The sequence below is a fragment of the Phacochoerus africanus genome, chromosome 14 (genome assembly GCF_016906955.1).
Source record: "Phacochoerus africanus isolate WHEZ1 chromosome 14, ROS_Pafr_v1, whole genome shotgun sequence".
NCBI classification, from domain to species: domain Eukaryota; kingdom Metazoa; phylum Chordata; class Mammalia; order Artiodactyla; family Suidae; genus Phacochoerus; species Phacochoerus africanus.
The window spans coordinates 44,247,406-44,262,222 of record NC_062557.1 but is presented as its reverse complement, the minus strand read 5'-3'; the positions used below and the strand labels follow the sequence as shown (position 1 = coordinate 44,262,222).

The following is a 14,817-nucleotide window of genomic DNA, read 5'->3' as shown; positions in this document are numbered from 1 at the left end:
AGAACATGTGTCTTTACGAGTCATAGTTTTCTCTGGTAGATGCCCAGGAGTGGGATTCCTGGATCAAATGGGAGTTCTAGGTTTAGTTTTCTGAGGAATCTCCATACTGCTTTCCACAGTGGTTGCACCAATTTACAATCCCACCAACAGTGTAATAGGGTTCCTTTTTCTCCACCCCTTCTCCAGCACTTACTGTTTGTAGACTTTTGGATGATGGCCATTCTGGCTGGTGTAAGGTGGTACCTCATCGTGGTTTTGATTTGCATTTCTCTGATAATGAGTGATGTTGAACATCTTTTCATGTGTTTCTTGGCCATCTGTATGTCTTCTTTGGAGAATCGTCTGTTTAGATCTTCTGCCCATTTTTTGATGGGGTTGTTTTTTTGGTATGGAGCTGCAGAAGTTGTTTATAAATTTTGGAGATTAATCTCTTTTCAGTCGATTCATTTGCACATATTTTCTCCCATCCTGAGCCCACATCTTTTAAAGTTTCACCTGACACCCGCATTTTATCTCACTAGACCCTTTTCTTGTTTGAAGATAGCGTTTTGTTCCTTTTTCTTTGGAAGAGAATTGTACAATTTCTTGACATACAATTGATGTGCAAAATTATACTGGTTTAGCGTAGTGATTTGATATTTGTATACATTACAAAATGGTCAAGATGAGTCTAGATACTGTTTGTCACTGTCCAGTGTTCTCACACTGTTGTGGACTCTCTTCCCTATGCTGCCCAGTACATCTCCATTTGTTTTATAACTGGAAGTTGATACCTCTCCACCTTTCTCACATATTGCACTCTTGCCCCGCCCCCCTCCTCTGGCAACCGCCAACATGTTCTTGGGATCTGTGAGTCCATTTCTGTTTTGCTGTGTGTGTTTGTTTCGTTTGATAGAGTCTACACAGATGTGACAGTGTGAGTTAGCTCTTGCTCTGAGGTATTTCACTTGGCATAATACCCTATAGGTTCATTTATGTTGCAATATTTCATTCTCTTTTATGGCTAAGTCATATTCCACTGGGTGTGTGTAAACACATAGGAAATCTTCCTTATCTGTTCACCTTTCGAATGGACACTTTGGTAGCTTCCATATCTTGGCTATTGTCAGCAAAGCTGCCACGAACATGGGGGTGTGTATATCTTTTTGAATTTGCGTTTTTGTTTCCTTCAGAAAGATACCCCCATCTGTAACTCATGCATCATATGATAGTTCTATGTGTAATTTCTCGAGGACCCTCCATACTGTTTTCCATAGTGGCTGTTCCAAAGAACATTCTCAAAAATGCATGAGGGCCCCTTTCTCCACATCCTTGAAAATACTTCCAAACTTCTTTTGGAGGAAACCCGTTCGTCCAGGTGTGAGGTGGTTATTTCACTGTGGCTCTGGTGTGCATTTCCCTGATGACGAGTGATATTGGCCATCTGTGTATATTCTTTGGGAAAATGTTTGGTCTTCTGCCAATTATTATTTTTTTTGGGGGGGGGGTTGTCTTTTGGTGGTTTAGTTGCATGAGCTCTTTGTCCATTTTGGATGTAAACCCCTTTTCAGATATATTGTTTGCAGTTTTTTTCTCGTGTTCGGTAGGCTGCCTTTTCACTTTGTGGATGATTTCTTTGTCGTTTTAAAGCTTTTCATTTGGATGGGGTCCCACTGATTCATTTTGCTTGTTTCCCTTAAGGAGACAGATGCAAAAAATACTGCTCAGATTGATGTCAAAGAGCATACTGCCTGTGCCTTCTTCTAAGGGTTTATAGCTTCAGATCATAACTTGGAATATTTGATTCATTTTGAGGTTATTTTTGTAGATGGTGTGAGAAAGGATTCCAAATTGATTCTTGGGCATGTTTCTGTCCAGTTTTCCCAACATCCTTATCGAAGAGGTTATCTTTTCCCCATTGTATATTCTTACCTCCTTTTCCATGGATAAGTTGACCATATAAACATGGGTTTATTTCTGGCCTCTCTAGATGTATTACTTTTATGCCAATACCAGACTATTTTGATGGTACTGTAGTATATGGCTTCTAGGTTTATAATATAGTTTGGAATCAGGGAGTGTGATATGTCCAGTTTTGTGCTTCTTTCTTAAGAGCGTATTGACTATTCAGTTTTTTGTGTTTCTATACACATTTTATTTATTTATAATTTAAGATCACTGTATTTCCTTACAAGAGGAATTTTTTTCAAAAAAAATTTTAATGGTTATTTCCCCAATACAATCTTTTTTTCAACTGTACAGCATGGTGACCCAGTACACATTCTGTTTTCACACATTATTACGCTCCATCATAAGTGACTAGACAGAAGTCCCAGTGCTACACAGCAGGATCTCATTGCTAATCCATTCCAAAGGCAATAGTTTGTATTAACCCCAAGCTCCTCAACCACCCCACTCCCTTCCTCTCCCTCTTGGCAACCACAAGTCTGTTCTGCCAGTCCATGATTTTCTTTTCTGTGGAAAGGTTCAATTGTGCCTTATATTAGATTCTAGATATAAGTGATATCATATGTTATTTGTCTTTCTCTTTCTGACTTATTTCACTCAGGATGAGAGTCTCTAGTTACATCCATGTTGCTGCAAATGGCATTATTTCATTTTTTTTTTGTCTTTTTGCCATTTCTAGGGCCACTCCCACAGCATATGGAGGTTCCCAGGCTACGGGTCGAATCGGAGCTGTAGCCACTGGCCTACGCCAGAGCTGCAGCAACATAGGATCCGAGCAGCGTCTGCCACCTACACCACAGCTCATGGCAACGCTGGATCCTTAACCCACTGAGCAAGGCCAGGGACCGAACCCGCAACCTCATGGTTCCTAGTCAGATTCGTTAACCACTGCGCCATGACGGGAACTCCTATTTCATTCTTTTTTATAGTTGAGTAGTATTCCATTGTGTATATATACCACTTCCCAATCCAGTGGTCTGTCGATGGACATTTGGGTTTTTTCCTTGTCTTGGCTACTGTGAATAGAGCTGCAATGAACATGTGGGTGCATGTGTCTTTAAGCAGAGTTTTGTCCGGATATATGCCCAAGAGTGGGATTGCTGGGTCATATTGTAGTTCTATGTATAGATTTCTAGGTACCTCCACAGTGTTTTCCATAGTGGTTGTACCAGCTTACATTCCCACCAATAGTGCAGGAGGGTTCCCTTTTCTCCACACCCCCTCCAGCATTTGTTATTCGTGGACTTATTAATGATGGCCATTCTGACTGGTGTGAGGTGGTATCTCGTGGTAGTTTTGATTTGCATTTCTCTAATAATCAGTGATATTGAGCATTTTTTCATGTGCTCATTGGCCATTGGTACATCTTCCTTGGAGAAAGGTCTTTTCAGGTCATTTGCCCATTTTTCCATTGGGTTGTTGGCTTTTTTGCTGTTGAGTTGTATAAGTTGCTTGTATATTCTAGAGATTAAGCCCTTGTCAATTGCATCATTTGAAACTATTTTCTTCCATTCTGTAAGTTGTCTTTTTGTTTTCTTTTTGGTTTCCTTTGCTGTGCAAAAGATTGTCAGTTTGATTAGGTCCCATTGGTTTATTTTTGCTCTTATTTCTGTTGCTTTGGGAGACTGACCTGAGAAAATATTCATGAGGTTGACGTCAGAACAAGAGGAACGTTTTAACAGGTGTCAATCAACCCTCGTTCAGATTGGGCACACATCAAGTCTAACATTATGGGAGTTTTACTTCTTTGGAAGTCAACTTTTAACTATCAATACAAATGCCAAGATACTACACAAAACAGCCACAGGAACTTTTTTCATGTTTTTTGAATTGTTCACAAACATTTCCTACATAATCCAACATATGACAGAGAAATGGTACATCTTTTTCTTTCCATTTGCATACAGTGGAAAAACAAGAATATGTATATTTACAAAATTTAAGTGATAGACACTACCAAGCTGACAGTTTAAGTTTAAAGGTGAGAAATTATCTACTGAAAAATAATCAGAAGTTATTTAGCATCAGTCACTTCCATAACCAAACATTCTGATTAATAAAGTTGCTGCCATTAGGCTTCTGGTATATACTTAAACCGCTACTCCATCTGCTGTATTGCTCCCTACTTTGGCTTTTCTTCATAATTACTAACAAAATTGTTGCAAAGTAGGGGCAAGCATTTGCAAAAACAAACAGAAATCCCCCTCTTAGTAAGGATGAATGTACGGTGGAGTTTTCTACCAAGCAATGGACATTCAAACCATTAAGAGATGACCGGAACTAAATGTGTCAAGATATTTTGCATATGTCCTAGAGGAGATGTATTTATTTATATTCAACAGAGGACTTAAAATTAAACTTAGTGTTTAGTTTGGGGGCAAGTTGGGGGGAATTCAACCATCTGAAAAATGACCACCAAAAATAGGTTCACTAAACTTATTTTAAAAATCATAAAATGTTTCTTACAAAAAGAACATTACATTCTGCACCCTGCTCTGAAATGACCACCAAAAAATAGGTTCACTAAATTTATTTTAAAAATCATAAAAGGTTTCTTACAAGAGAACATTACATTCTCCACCCAGGGACATATGGACTATTGCTACTTTTTTTCCCTGTTCGCCCCCACCCCCACTCTGCCGCCCACGCCCAATGTTATAGTGACCACAAAGCAAAGTGTTCACAATAATTACATGCAGGGAATTTTTTTAAAACCACCAATAATGAACAAAAATTAAAATTCACTCATTCTGCTGCTGTTTCAAAATTTCAGTGTTAGTTTATGCACGCCCTCCCCCACCGCCAACCCTGTTTGTAAGAACTAAAACATTACATCGGGTGAAGAGCAAAGATGTCACCACACCTCAAATGCAGAACACCTATGAAGCAGAGGACTGTTGGCTTTTTAAAGAGAAGCAGATAAAAAGACAAAAAAGATGCAGGACTCCTTCAGTTCCTCACTAGTCTTAGCAAAACTTTCCAGAGTACTGCTTCATGCTGTTCTGCAGCAAATACTGCGCATTCTGTATCTGGTGCTGTGTTCCTGGAATGGTAATGATCCGATCTTTGGACCCTTCTAAAGGCTCGTCAATTTTGATCGAAGCTCCTGATTTATAACAGATTTGTGTAATCTGCTTTAATTTAATTTCACCTTTGTGAATATTAGATCCAGCCAAATCTTTGGGAATAGTTACTTGTGTGGTAATAAGAGGTCCGCCAAAATCACCATGTGAGCCCGGGAGGGCAGCCCCTGCATAGGAATAATCCATCCAGAGCCACCGGTGGTTCATAAGCCATGGGTGCCAACGCTGACGGGCGTCCGTGTATCTACTGCGGAGTCCCAGGTTTCCTCAGCACCGAAACCAGCCATGCCATCCTCGTGGTCTCCAGGTCTTCCTCTTCTGTCGTAAGCCACTAGATCTCCTCCTCTAGGTGGTGGTGGTGGTGAAAGAGGAAGATTCCGAGCTCTGCTACCACCCCGGCTGCCTCAACCAGGAGGAGGGGGAGGAGGTCCTCAGCGGGGGCTCACATCATCATCATCTCTTCGGGTTAGCGTTAGCGTTAGCGCCAGGGCCAGGGCCAGGGCCAGGGCCAGGGCTGCCCTCCTTGACCAGGAGGCATTCAGTCAGAACCACCTCTTCCCCGCATCAGAACACCTCTTCCCCGCATGGGAAATCCCACAGGACATCCTCGGCGACCATCAAACATCATTGTAAAGCCACCATAATCATAGGTTTCATCGTAAAAATTGAGATCATAAGACTGAGTGCGTCCTTTGATGGGCGACTCTGATATGAGATCAAGGATGTTCTCTGTACGCTCTGCAAACTATCACGTTTTCCTCCAACGAGAACAACTCTGTCAGTGGACTGAGGACAACAGTCCTGGAAAAGCTGGACTGTTGTCTGAGTGTTCTCTCCAAGTTCTTTGATTTTAGCAGCTTTGACCCCAATAATTCCTCCTGCTAGACTCTGATGAATCAACAATCTCAACTCGCAGTCAGAATTGCTTCCTTTATTGTGCTGGTAATTGAAGCATTCCACAGCACCCGATTCGGGCGGGGGCTGGCTGGTTGCAGTGGGCGACAGCACCTGCAGGGCCTCTCCTAAGGTAGGGATGATTTTCTTCAGAATTTCTCCAATTGTTTCAGTATCAGCACTGACTGATACTCCATATGCGCTCGGGGGCCACTGCTGTCTGGGACTGAAACACTGGCCTTGTGGTCTGTACGGAGAGCCTTAATATCACTGCGCCGGCCTGCCTGCTCTGAAGCAGGATGCGTAATTCAACCATCTCATCAGTGTTTCTAGATCTTTTAAAAGCTTGTTCCGCTTCCATATTTTCATCAGGGCGTTTATCAAATTCACCATGGGTTTCAGTGTTGGGAAAGGTTTCCTCTGGTTGTTCAGTTTCCATTTTCTTATGTTAAATGGACACAGCCGTCAGTTATTTATCCTTGCAGAGCAGAACTGAGGTGTTCTGGGCGGGACCAACTGACACTCTGGTGCTGCAGTAGCCTCGAGGTCACAAATTGTAGGCAAGACTCGGAGGTCGGGGCAGCGAAGCAGCAGAGGGTGGTGGCGTCTGCAGCGCTTTCGCCCCGGAGGGCCCCTGTACCTCTTTTTGAATTCTCTGCTCTTTCTCCAAATAATCCCACTGGTATTTTGATAAGAACGGCGTCAAATCTCTCGATGGCCTTGGAGTGTGGAATCCCTTGAACACTGCGGATTCTTCAAATCCATGAGTATGGCACATCCTTCCATTTGTTTGTGTCCTCTCAGTTTCTTTGATCAGCGTCTTCTAGTTTTCCAGGTACAGATCTTTTACCTCCTGGGTTAGCCGTTGTCCATAGGTATTGTATTTTTGTTACTGTTACTGTCACTGTCAATGGGGTTTTCTTGACGTCTCATTTTGGTAGTTTGTTGTGGGTATATGGAAATGCAGCTGATTTCTGTAGCTTTTTTTTAATCCTGCAACTTAATTGAATTTTCAGATAGTTTCTATTTGGTTGTGGGCAGGTTGTCTACAGGATTTTCTCTACAGAGAATCATGTCATCTACAAACAGTGACAGTTTTACTTTTTCCTCTGCCATTGGATTCTTTTTATTTGTTTTTATTTTTGGCCACACCCATGGCACATGGAAGTTCCTGGGCCAGGAGTGGAATCTGATCCGCTATAACTGTGGCTGGGGATCAAACCTGCATCGCCATAGAGACAATGCCAGATCCCCAACGTGCTATGCCACAGAAGAAAATCCTGGATTCCTTTTTCTTCCTCCCTCCTCCCTTCCAACTTATGTGTAGCTGATTTACAGTGCTGTGTTAGTTTCTGGTGTACAGGAAAGTGATTCAGTTATATGTATATTCTTTTCCTTTATTACAGGATATTGAATATAGTTTCCTGTGCTATGCAGTAGGACCTTTGTGTTTACGCATCCTGTATACAGTGCTTGCATATGTGAATCCCAACCCTCCCCTGCTCCCCCTGCCCCCTGGTAACCACGAGTCTGTTTTCTATGTCTGTAAGTCTATTTTTCTTTTTCTTTGCTTTTTTCTGTCTTTTTTTTTTTTTTTTTTGCTTTTTAGGGCTGCACTTGCAGAATATGGAGGTTCCCAGGCTAGGGGTCCAATTGGAGCTTCGGCTGCTGGCCTATGCCACAGCATACAGCAACTTGGGATCCAAGCTTCAGCTGCAACCTACACCACAGCTCATGGCAATTCTGGATTCTTAACTCACTGAATGAGGCCAGGGATCAAACCTACAACCTCATGGTTCCTAGTCGGATTCGTTTTTGCTGCACCACGACGGGAACTCCTATTTTTCTTTTGTAGGTAGGTTCCTTTGTGTCATATTTTAGATTCCACATATAAGTGATATCACATGGTATTTTGTCTTTCTCCTTCTGCTTTTTTTTGAATCAGAATCTGTTTTTATATGCATAAAGTTATAAACATTTGTATCAAAATATTTACAATTATAGTATATGAAATATCAACCTATTAAAGAAGCAGCCAAATACCGTACTAGAAGAACCCGCGTGATGCAAATTACATGAAACATAAATGTCACAGAAACAAAGTAAAAGACAGGGGAATACATGGTTCACTCCAGTCATAGTTTGACTTTTTAACATAATGCTAGAATCTCTTTTGGATCTCTCTGATATGTAAGTCTGTTTCAGCACTCAGAAACAGCTTTCTATACTCATGTGATCATTCAGTCATAACTGAAAAGTTCATCATTCCATGGCGTTTGCTTGCCAACTGTGTTATCCTCAGCCCAGACAATTTGGTGGCCCACCCTCAACATCCCCTTCACCAGAATGAACCTAAAGAAATGTACTTCGTAATAATCCTTTTACATAAATACCAGCAAGTGTGGCATAACAACTCCCCAAAAGGAAAAATATATACGAAATAAGATGGAGAGGGAGCTAGGAGAAGGAAAGAAGGCAAGATGTCTCAGATTCTCCCTAGGGCAGATCTTCTCAGATTGGTAAAGGCAATGTCTTCCACCAAAAATAAAAATAAAAACCCTTCAGGCAGAATCTGAGATGGCTTAAAATAGCTGCGCCAGGCCAGAGCAATGCCTGCTTAACCAGGAATACCATACTATATACTTCTCCGTCCTATATAGAAATTCTCCTGTGGTAACCGACAAGCTCAATTACCATCTGTACCACAAGAGTTTTTAGATTTCTTTTTTCTTAAGGAAAGTATCTGCCCATCACCTATTATTTGTATTTCTCTCATGGAAAATTTCTTTTCCTGGGAATATAGACACTCTGTTCTTGTTGTGACTGACATCTGATATGCTTAATACTTGACAATTATATAGCACCTTTCACCTAAGGATCTGTTCTTTGGTTTGGGTCCACGTGTGTTTTAAGAAGCTTTCAGAATTGCCTTGCCTCGCTTGTGTTGCGGAACCAGCAGGCCTGCTGAAAAGCAACCGCTCCAGCTGATGCCAAAGCCAGAGTGGTCTCTGAACCTGGAGCCCTGATCCCCAACATGGAAAATGAGATACAACTTCCTCAACGTGTATAATTTAGAGGGAGAGTAACAGGTTGTGTTACAAGGATCAGTGTCCATCTCTCTCACATTATATACTTAAACGTTGATTGCACAGAGAGAGGTTCTTCATAACACACCCCTAATACAGCCCTGCTGTAAGTCTACCCCTTGTTCCCACAATTTGTGTGGTGCTTTCCACCACTGAATTGGTCATGAGTGGCTTTACAGAAACTCCAAAGAGCTGCCTTGGCTTGAAGCAAGAGGCCCAGCAAAGTCTGCAGCAAGAGGTCTCCGTGAGGGACAGCTGTGTGAGGACTGCGGATTCTGACCGAGCCCCAGGCCTTCCCCTGGGAAAAGTTCTCTTTCTCGCTTGAGCTAACCCACCAACTTGGCCTTAATCCTTATCTCTCTTCTTCCCATTTTGTCACAAATACCACTGAATTCCGCAGAGCTAAATATCTGTTCCCAAGAGGGATGGTTGGCTCAGTGGTCAAAGTCCTCCTGCGGGCCCTTCAGATGCTGATGTTTCGCTTTGGGTTGGAAGGGCGGCATGGCTTCCAGGCTTGGCCTACTCCACGCAAAAGCAGTATCTGCCCTTGCGGGGTGTCTTTCTCCTTCTGGCTTCACTCAGTATGATCATCTCTAGGTCCATCCAAGCAGCTGTGAATGGTGTTATATTTTAAAAGGCTGAATAATATTCCATCGTGTGTGTGTGTGTACACACTACATCTTTATCCATTCATTTGCTGACGGACATTTCGGTTCCACGTCTTGGCTATTGTGAATAGTGCTGCAATGAATATTGGTGTGGATGTATATTTTTGAATTATAGCTTTGTCTGGGCATATGCCTAGGAATGGGATTGCTGGATCATATGGCAACTATATTTGTAGTTTTTTGAGGAACTTCATACTGTTTTCTGCAGTGGCTGCATCAGCTTATACTCCCACCAACAGTGTAGGAGAGTTCCCTTTTCTCTACATCCTCTCCAACATTTATGTTTATAGACTTTCTAGTGACAGCCATTCTGTCTGATGTGAGGTGCTACCTCACTGTAGTTTTAATTTGCCTTTCTCTAATAATTAGCAATGTTGAACATCTATTCATGTGCCTATTGGCCAGCAGTATGTCTACTTTGGAGAAATGGTTATTTAGAGCTTCTGCCCATTTTTCTTTCCTCTATTTTTTTTTTTTTTGAATGGCTTCACCCATGGCATATGGAAGTTTTTGGGCCAGAGACTGAATCTGAACCACAGCTGCAACCTATACCACAGCCGTGGCAACACCTTATCGTTCAACTCACTCTGCCAGGCCAGGGATTGAACTCATGCCTCCACAGTGACCCAAGCTGCTGCAGTCAGATTCTTAACCTGCTGCACCGCAGTGGGAACTCCTTGTGCATTTTTTTTTTTTTTCTTTTTGGCCACCCGGTGGCATAGGGAGTTCCCTGGCCAGGGATCAGATCTGAGCTGCAGTTATGAGCTAAATCACAGCTGGGACAACACCAGATCTTTAACCCATTGTGCCAGGCTGGGGATCAAAGTTGCTTTCCAGTGCTCTAGAGATGCTGCTGATCCTGTTGAGCCATAGCAGGAACTCCCTCCTTGTGCATTTTTTTGATTGAGGTGTTTTGTTGTTGGTGGTTGTATGAACTGTTTGTGTATTTTAGAAATTAAGTCCTGGTCAGTTGCATCATTTGTAAATATTTTCTCCCAGGCTGTATGTTGTCTTTTCATTTTGTTTATGGTTTCCTTTGCTGAGTAAAAGCTTCTAAGTGGGATTGGGTTCCCATTTGTTTATTTTTGCTTTTATTTCTATTGCTTGAGAGACTGACCTAAGAAAACATCAGTATGGGAGTTCCCGTCGTGGCGCAGTGGTTAACAAATCTGATTAGGAACCATGAGGTTGCGGGTTCGGTCCCTGCCCTTGCTCAGTGGGTTAACGATCTGGCGTTGCCGTGAGCTGTGGTGTAGGTTGCAGACGTGGCTTGGATCCCGCGTTGCTGTGGCTCTGGCGTAGGCCGGGGGCTACAGCTCCAATTCGACCCCTAGCCTGGGAACCTCCACATGCCACAGGAGCGGCCCAAGAAATAGCAAAAAGACAAAAAAAAGAAAACAAAAAAAAAAGAAAACATCGGTATGATTTATGTCAGAGAATGTTTTGCCTGTGTTCTTTTCTAGGAGGTTTTTTTTTTTTTTTTTTTGTCTTTTTGCCATTTCTTGGGCTGATCCCTCGGCATATGGAGGTTCCCAGGCTAGGGGTCGAATCAGAGCTACAGCCGCTGGCTTGCGGCCCACCCCACAGCCACAGCAACACCAGATCTGAGTCACATCTTCGACCTATACCACAGCTCACAGCAACGCCAGATCATTAACCCACTGAGCGAGGCCAGGGATCGAACCTGCGTCCTCATGGATACTAGTTGGGTTCCTTAACTGCTGAGCCACCAAGAGAACTCCCTCTATTGTGTACTCTTGCCCCCTTTGTTGAAGATTAATTGACCATAGGCGTGTGGGTTTATTTCTGGGGTCTCTGTTCTGTTCCACTGATCCATCTGCCTGTTTTTGTGCCAATAACACAGTTTTTATTTTTTAAATTACTGTAGCTTTGTAATATTGTCTGAAGTCTGAGTGGATTATACCTCCAGCTTTGTTCCTCTTCCTCAGGATTGCTTTAGTAATTCTGGGTCTCTTATGGTCCCATATAAATTTTTGGTTTATTTGTATTCTGTGAAAAATGTCATGGGTAATTTGAGAGGGCTCATATTAAATCTGCATATTGTTCTGGGTAGTTTGGCCATTTCATCTATATTAATTCTTCCAATCTAAGAGCAATTTTTGTTTTTCTTTTTTTTTTTTCCTTTTTACAGCCACACCTGCAGCATATGGGGTCAAATCAGAGCTGCAGCTGCAGGCCTATACCATAGCCCTGGCAACACCACATCTAAATTGCATCTGCAATCTGTGCTGCAATTGCAGCAATGCTGGACCCTTAATCCACTGAGTGAGGCCAGGGATCAAACCTGCATCCTCACAGACACTATGTTGGGTTCTTAATCACATAGCAGAAACACATAGCCACAAGAGGGAACTCCTCCATTTCTTAAAAATATCATTTTCCTTTATCAGTGTTTCATAGTTCTCAGGATATAAGTATTTCACCTTCTTGGTCAGGTTTATTCCTAAGTATTCTATTTTATAAAATGTAATTTTAAAAGGGACTTTAAAAAACTTTCCGATATTTCATTGTTAGTATGCAGAAATGCAACTGATTTCTGTATGTTAATCTTGTATCCTGGTCCCTTGCTGAATTCATGCATCAATTCTAGTAGTTTTTGTGTGGAGTTTAGGACTCTCTGTATATAGTATTATGTCATCTGTATATAATGACAATTGTACCTTTTCCCTTCCAATTTAGATACCTTTTATTTCTTTTTCTTGTCTGATAGCTGTGGTTAGGACTTCCAGTATTATATTGAATATAAGTGGTAAAAGTGGGCATCCTTGTCTTGTTCCAGATTTTAGCTTTTCACAACTGGGTATTATGTTGGCTGTGGGTTTGTTATAAATAGCTTTTATTATGATGAGATATGTTCCCTCTATACTGACTTGGGTAAGAGTTTTTGTCATGAATGGATGTTGAACTTTGTCAGATGCTTTTTCTGCATCTATTGAGATGGTCATATGGATTTTGTGTTTTTTTGACAAGAAGTGGCACATCACATTGATGTCTGTGTGTTTAACCATCCTTATGATCCTGGGATGAATCCAAATTAGTGGTGTGTAATTTTTTTATATGTTGTTAGTATTATGTTGAGGACTTGTGCATCTGTATTCAACAACGACATTGGCTTGGGATTTCTTCTTTTTGGTAGTGTATTTTGTCTGGTTTTGTTCTCAGGGTAATGATGTCTTCATAGAATGACTTTGGGAGTATTCCCTCCTCTAATCTTTTGGAAGAGTTTAAGAAGGATTAGTGTAAGATCTTTGTACATTTGGTAGACTTTTGTTTGTAGGTAGTTTTTATTTTTTTACACAATGATTTTTTTTTTTTCATTATAGCTGGTTTGCACATAGGTAGTTTTTAAAATTGCAAATTTTAGGAGTTCCCGTCGTGGCTCAGTGGTTAATAAATCCGACTAGGAACCACAAGGTTGCGGGTTTGATCACTGGCCTTGCTCAGTGGGTTAGGGATCTGGCATTGCTGTGAGCTGTGGTGTAGGTTGCAGACGCGGCTTGGATCCTGTGTTGCTGTGGCGTAGGCCGGTGGCTAGAGCGCCAATTAGACCCCTAGCCTGGGAACCTCCATATGCCGTGGGTATGGCCCTAGAAAAGGCAAAAAGACAAAAAAAAAAGAAAAAAATTGCAAATTTTATTTCATTTCTAATGCTCAGTCTGTCCAAATTATCCATTTCTTTCTTGATTCAGTTTTGATCGGCTGTATGTTTCTAAAAACTTGTCCACTTCTTCTAATTGTTCATGGTTCTCTTCTTTTTTTGTATTTCTGCAGTATTGGTTATTTTTCTCCTCTTCATTCTTTTTTTTTTTGTTGTTGTTGTTGTTGCTATTTCTTGGGCCGCTCCCGCAGCACATGGAGGTTCCCAGGCTAGGGGTTGAATCGGAGCTATAGCCACTGGCCTACGCCAGAGCCACAGCAACTCGGGATCCGAGCCGAGTCTGCAGCCTACACCACAGCTCACGGCAAGGCTGGATCGTTAACCCACTGAGCAAGGGCAGGGATCAAACCCGCATCCTCATGGTTCCTAGTCAGATTCGTTAACCACTGCGCCACGACGGGAACTCCCCTCTTTCATTTCTTTTTAGGTTTGCACCCACAGCACATGGAAGTGGCCAGGGTAGGGGTCAACTTGGAGCAGCAGCTGCTGGCCTTTGCCACAGCCATAGCAACACAGGATCTGAGCCATGTCTGAGGCCTACACCATAGTTCATGGCAATGCCAGATCCTTAACCCACTGAGAGAGGCCAGGGATTGAACTTGTGTCCTCAAGGATACTATTTGGATTCCTTGTCACTGAGCCACAATGGAAACTCCCTCTTCTCTTCTTAGTGAGGCTGGCCAGAAGTCTGTCAATTTTTGTTTTCTCTGAACAAACAAAAAAACAAAAACAGATCTTGGTTCTATTGGTTTTTTTTTTGTTTTTTAAAATCTCTATTTCCTCTATAATCTTTATAACTTGCTTCCTTCTGCCGATTTTAAGTTTTGTTTGTTCTTTTTGATTTTCTTTTTTTTTTAAGGTGGTGGCTTAGTTTGTTGATTTGAGAATTTTCTTGTTTTTTTGAGGAAGTCCTGTATCACCCTAAACTTCCCTCTTAAGATGGCTTTTGTTGCAACCCATATATTTTGTATGGTTGTGTTTTCATTGTCATTTGTCTCAAAGTACTTTTTTTTTTTTTGGCTTTTTAGGGCCGCACCCACGTGGCAAAGGGAGGTTCCCAGGCTAGGGGTCTAATCAGAGCTGTTGCTGCCGGCCTACACCACAGCCACAGCAATGCCAGATCCAAGCTGTGTCTGCAACCTACACCCCAGCTCAACCCCTGAGCGAGGCCAGGGATTGAACCCGCAACCTCATGGTTCCTAGTCGGATTTGTTCGCGCTGCGCCACGATGGGAACTCCTGTCTCAAAGTACTTTTTTTTTAATTTTTTTGTCTTTTGTCTGTTGTTGTTGTTGTTGTTGTTGTTGTTGTTGCTATTTCTTGGGCCGCTCCCGCGGCATATGGAGGTTCCCAGGCTAGGGGTTGAATCAGAGCTGTAGCCACCGGCCTACGCCAGAGCCACAGCAACGCAGGATCCGAGCCGAGTCTGCAACCTACACCACAGCTCACGGCAACGCCGGA

At 42.2% G+C, this 14,817-nt stretch overlaps 1 pseudogene; it reads right to left on the bottom strand.

Annotated features, from left to right (window-relative positions):
- Positions 1-4,695: 4,695 nt before the first annotated feature.
- LOC125114615 (heterogeneous nuclear ribonucleoprotein K-like) lies at positions 4,696-7,026 on the bottom strand (annotated as a pseudogene).
- Positions 7,027-14,817: the final 7,791 nt, after the last annotated feature.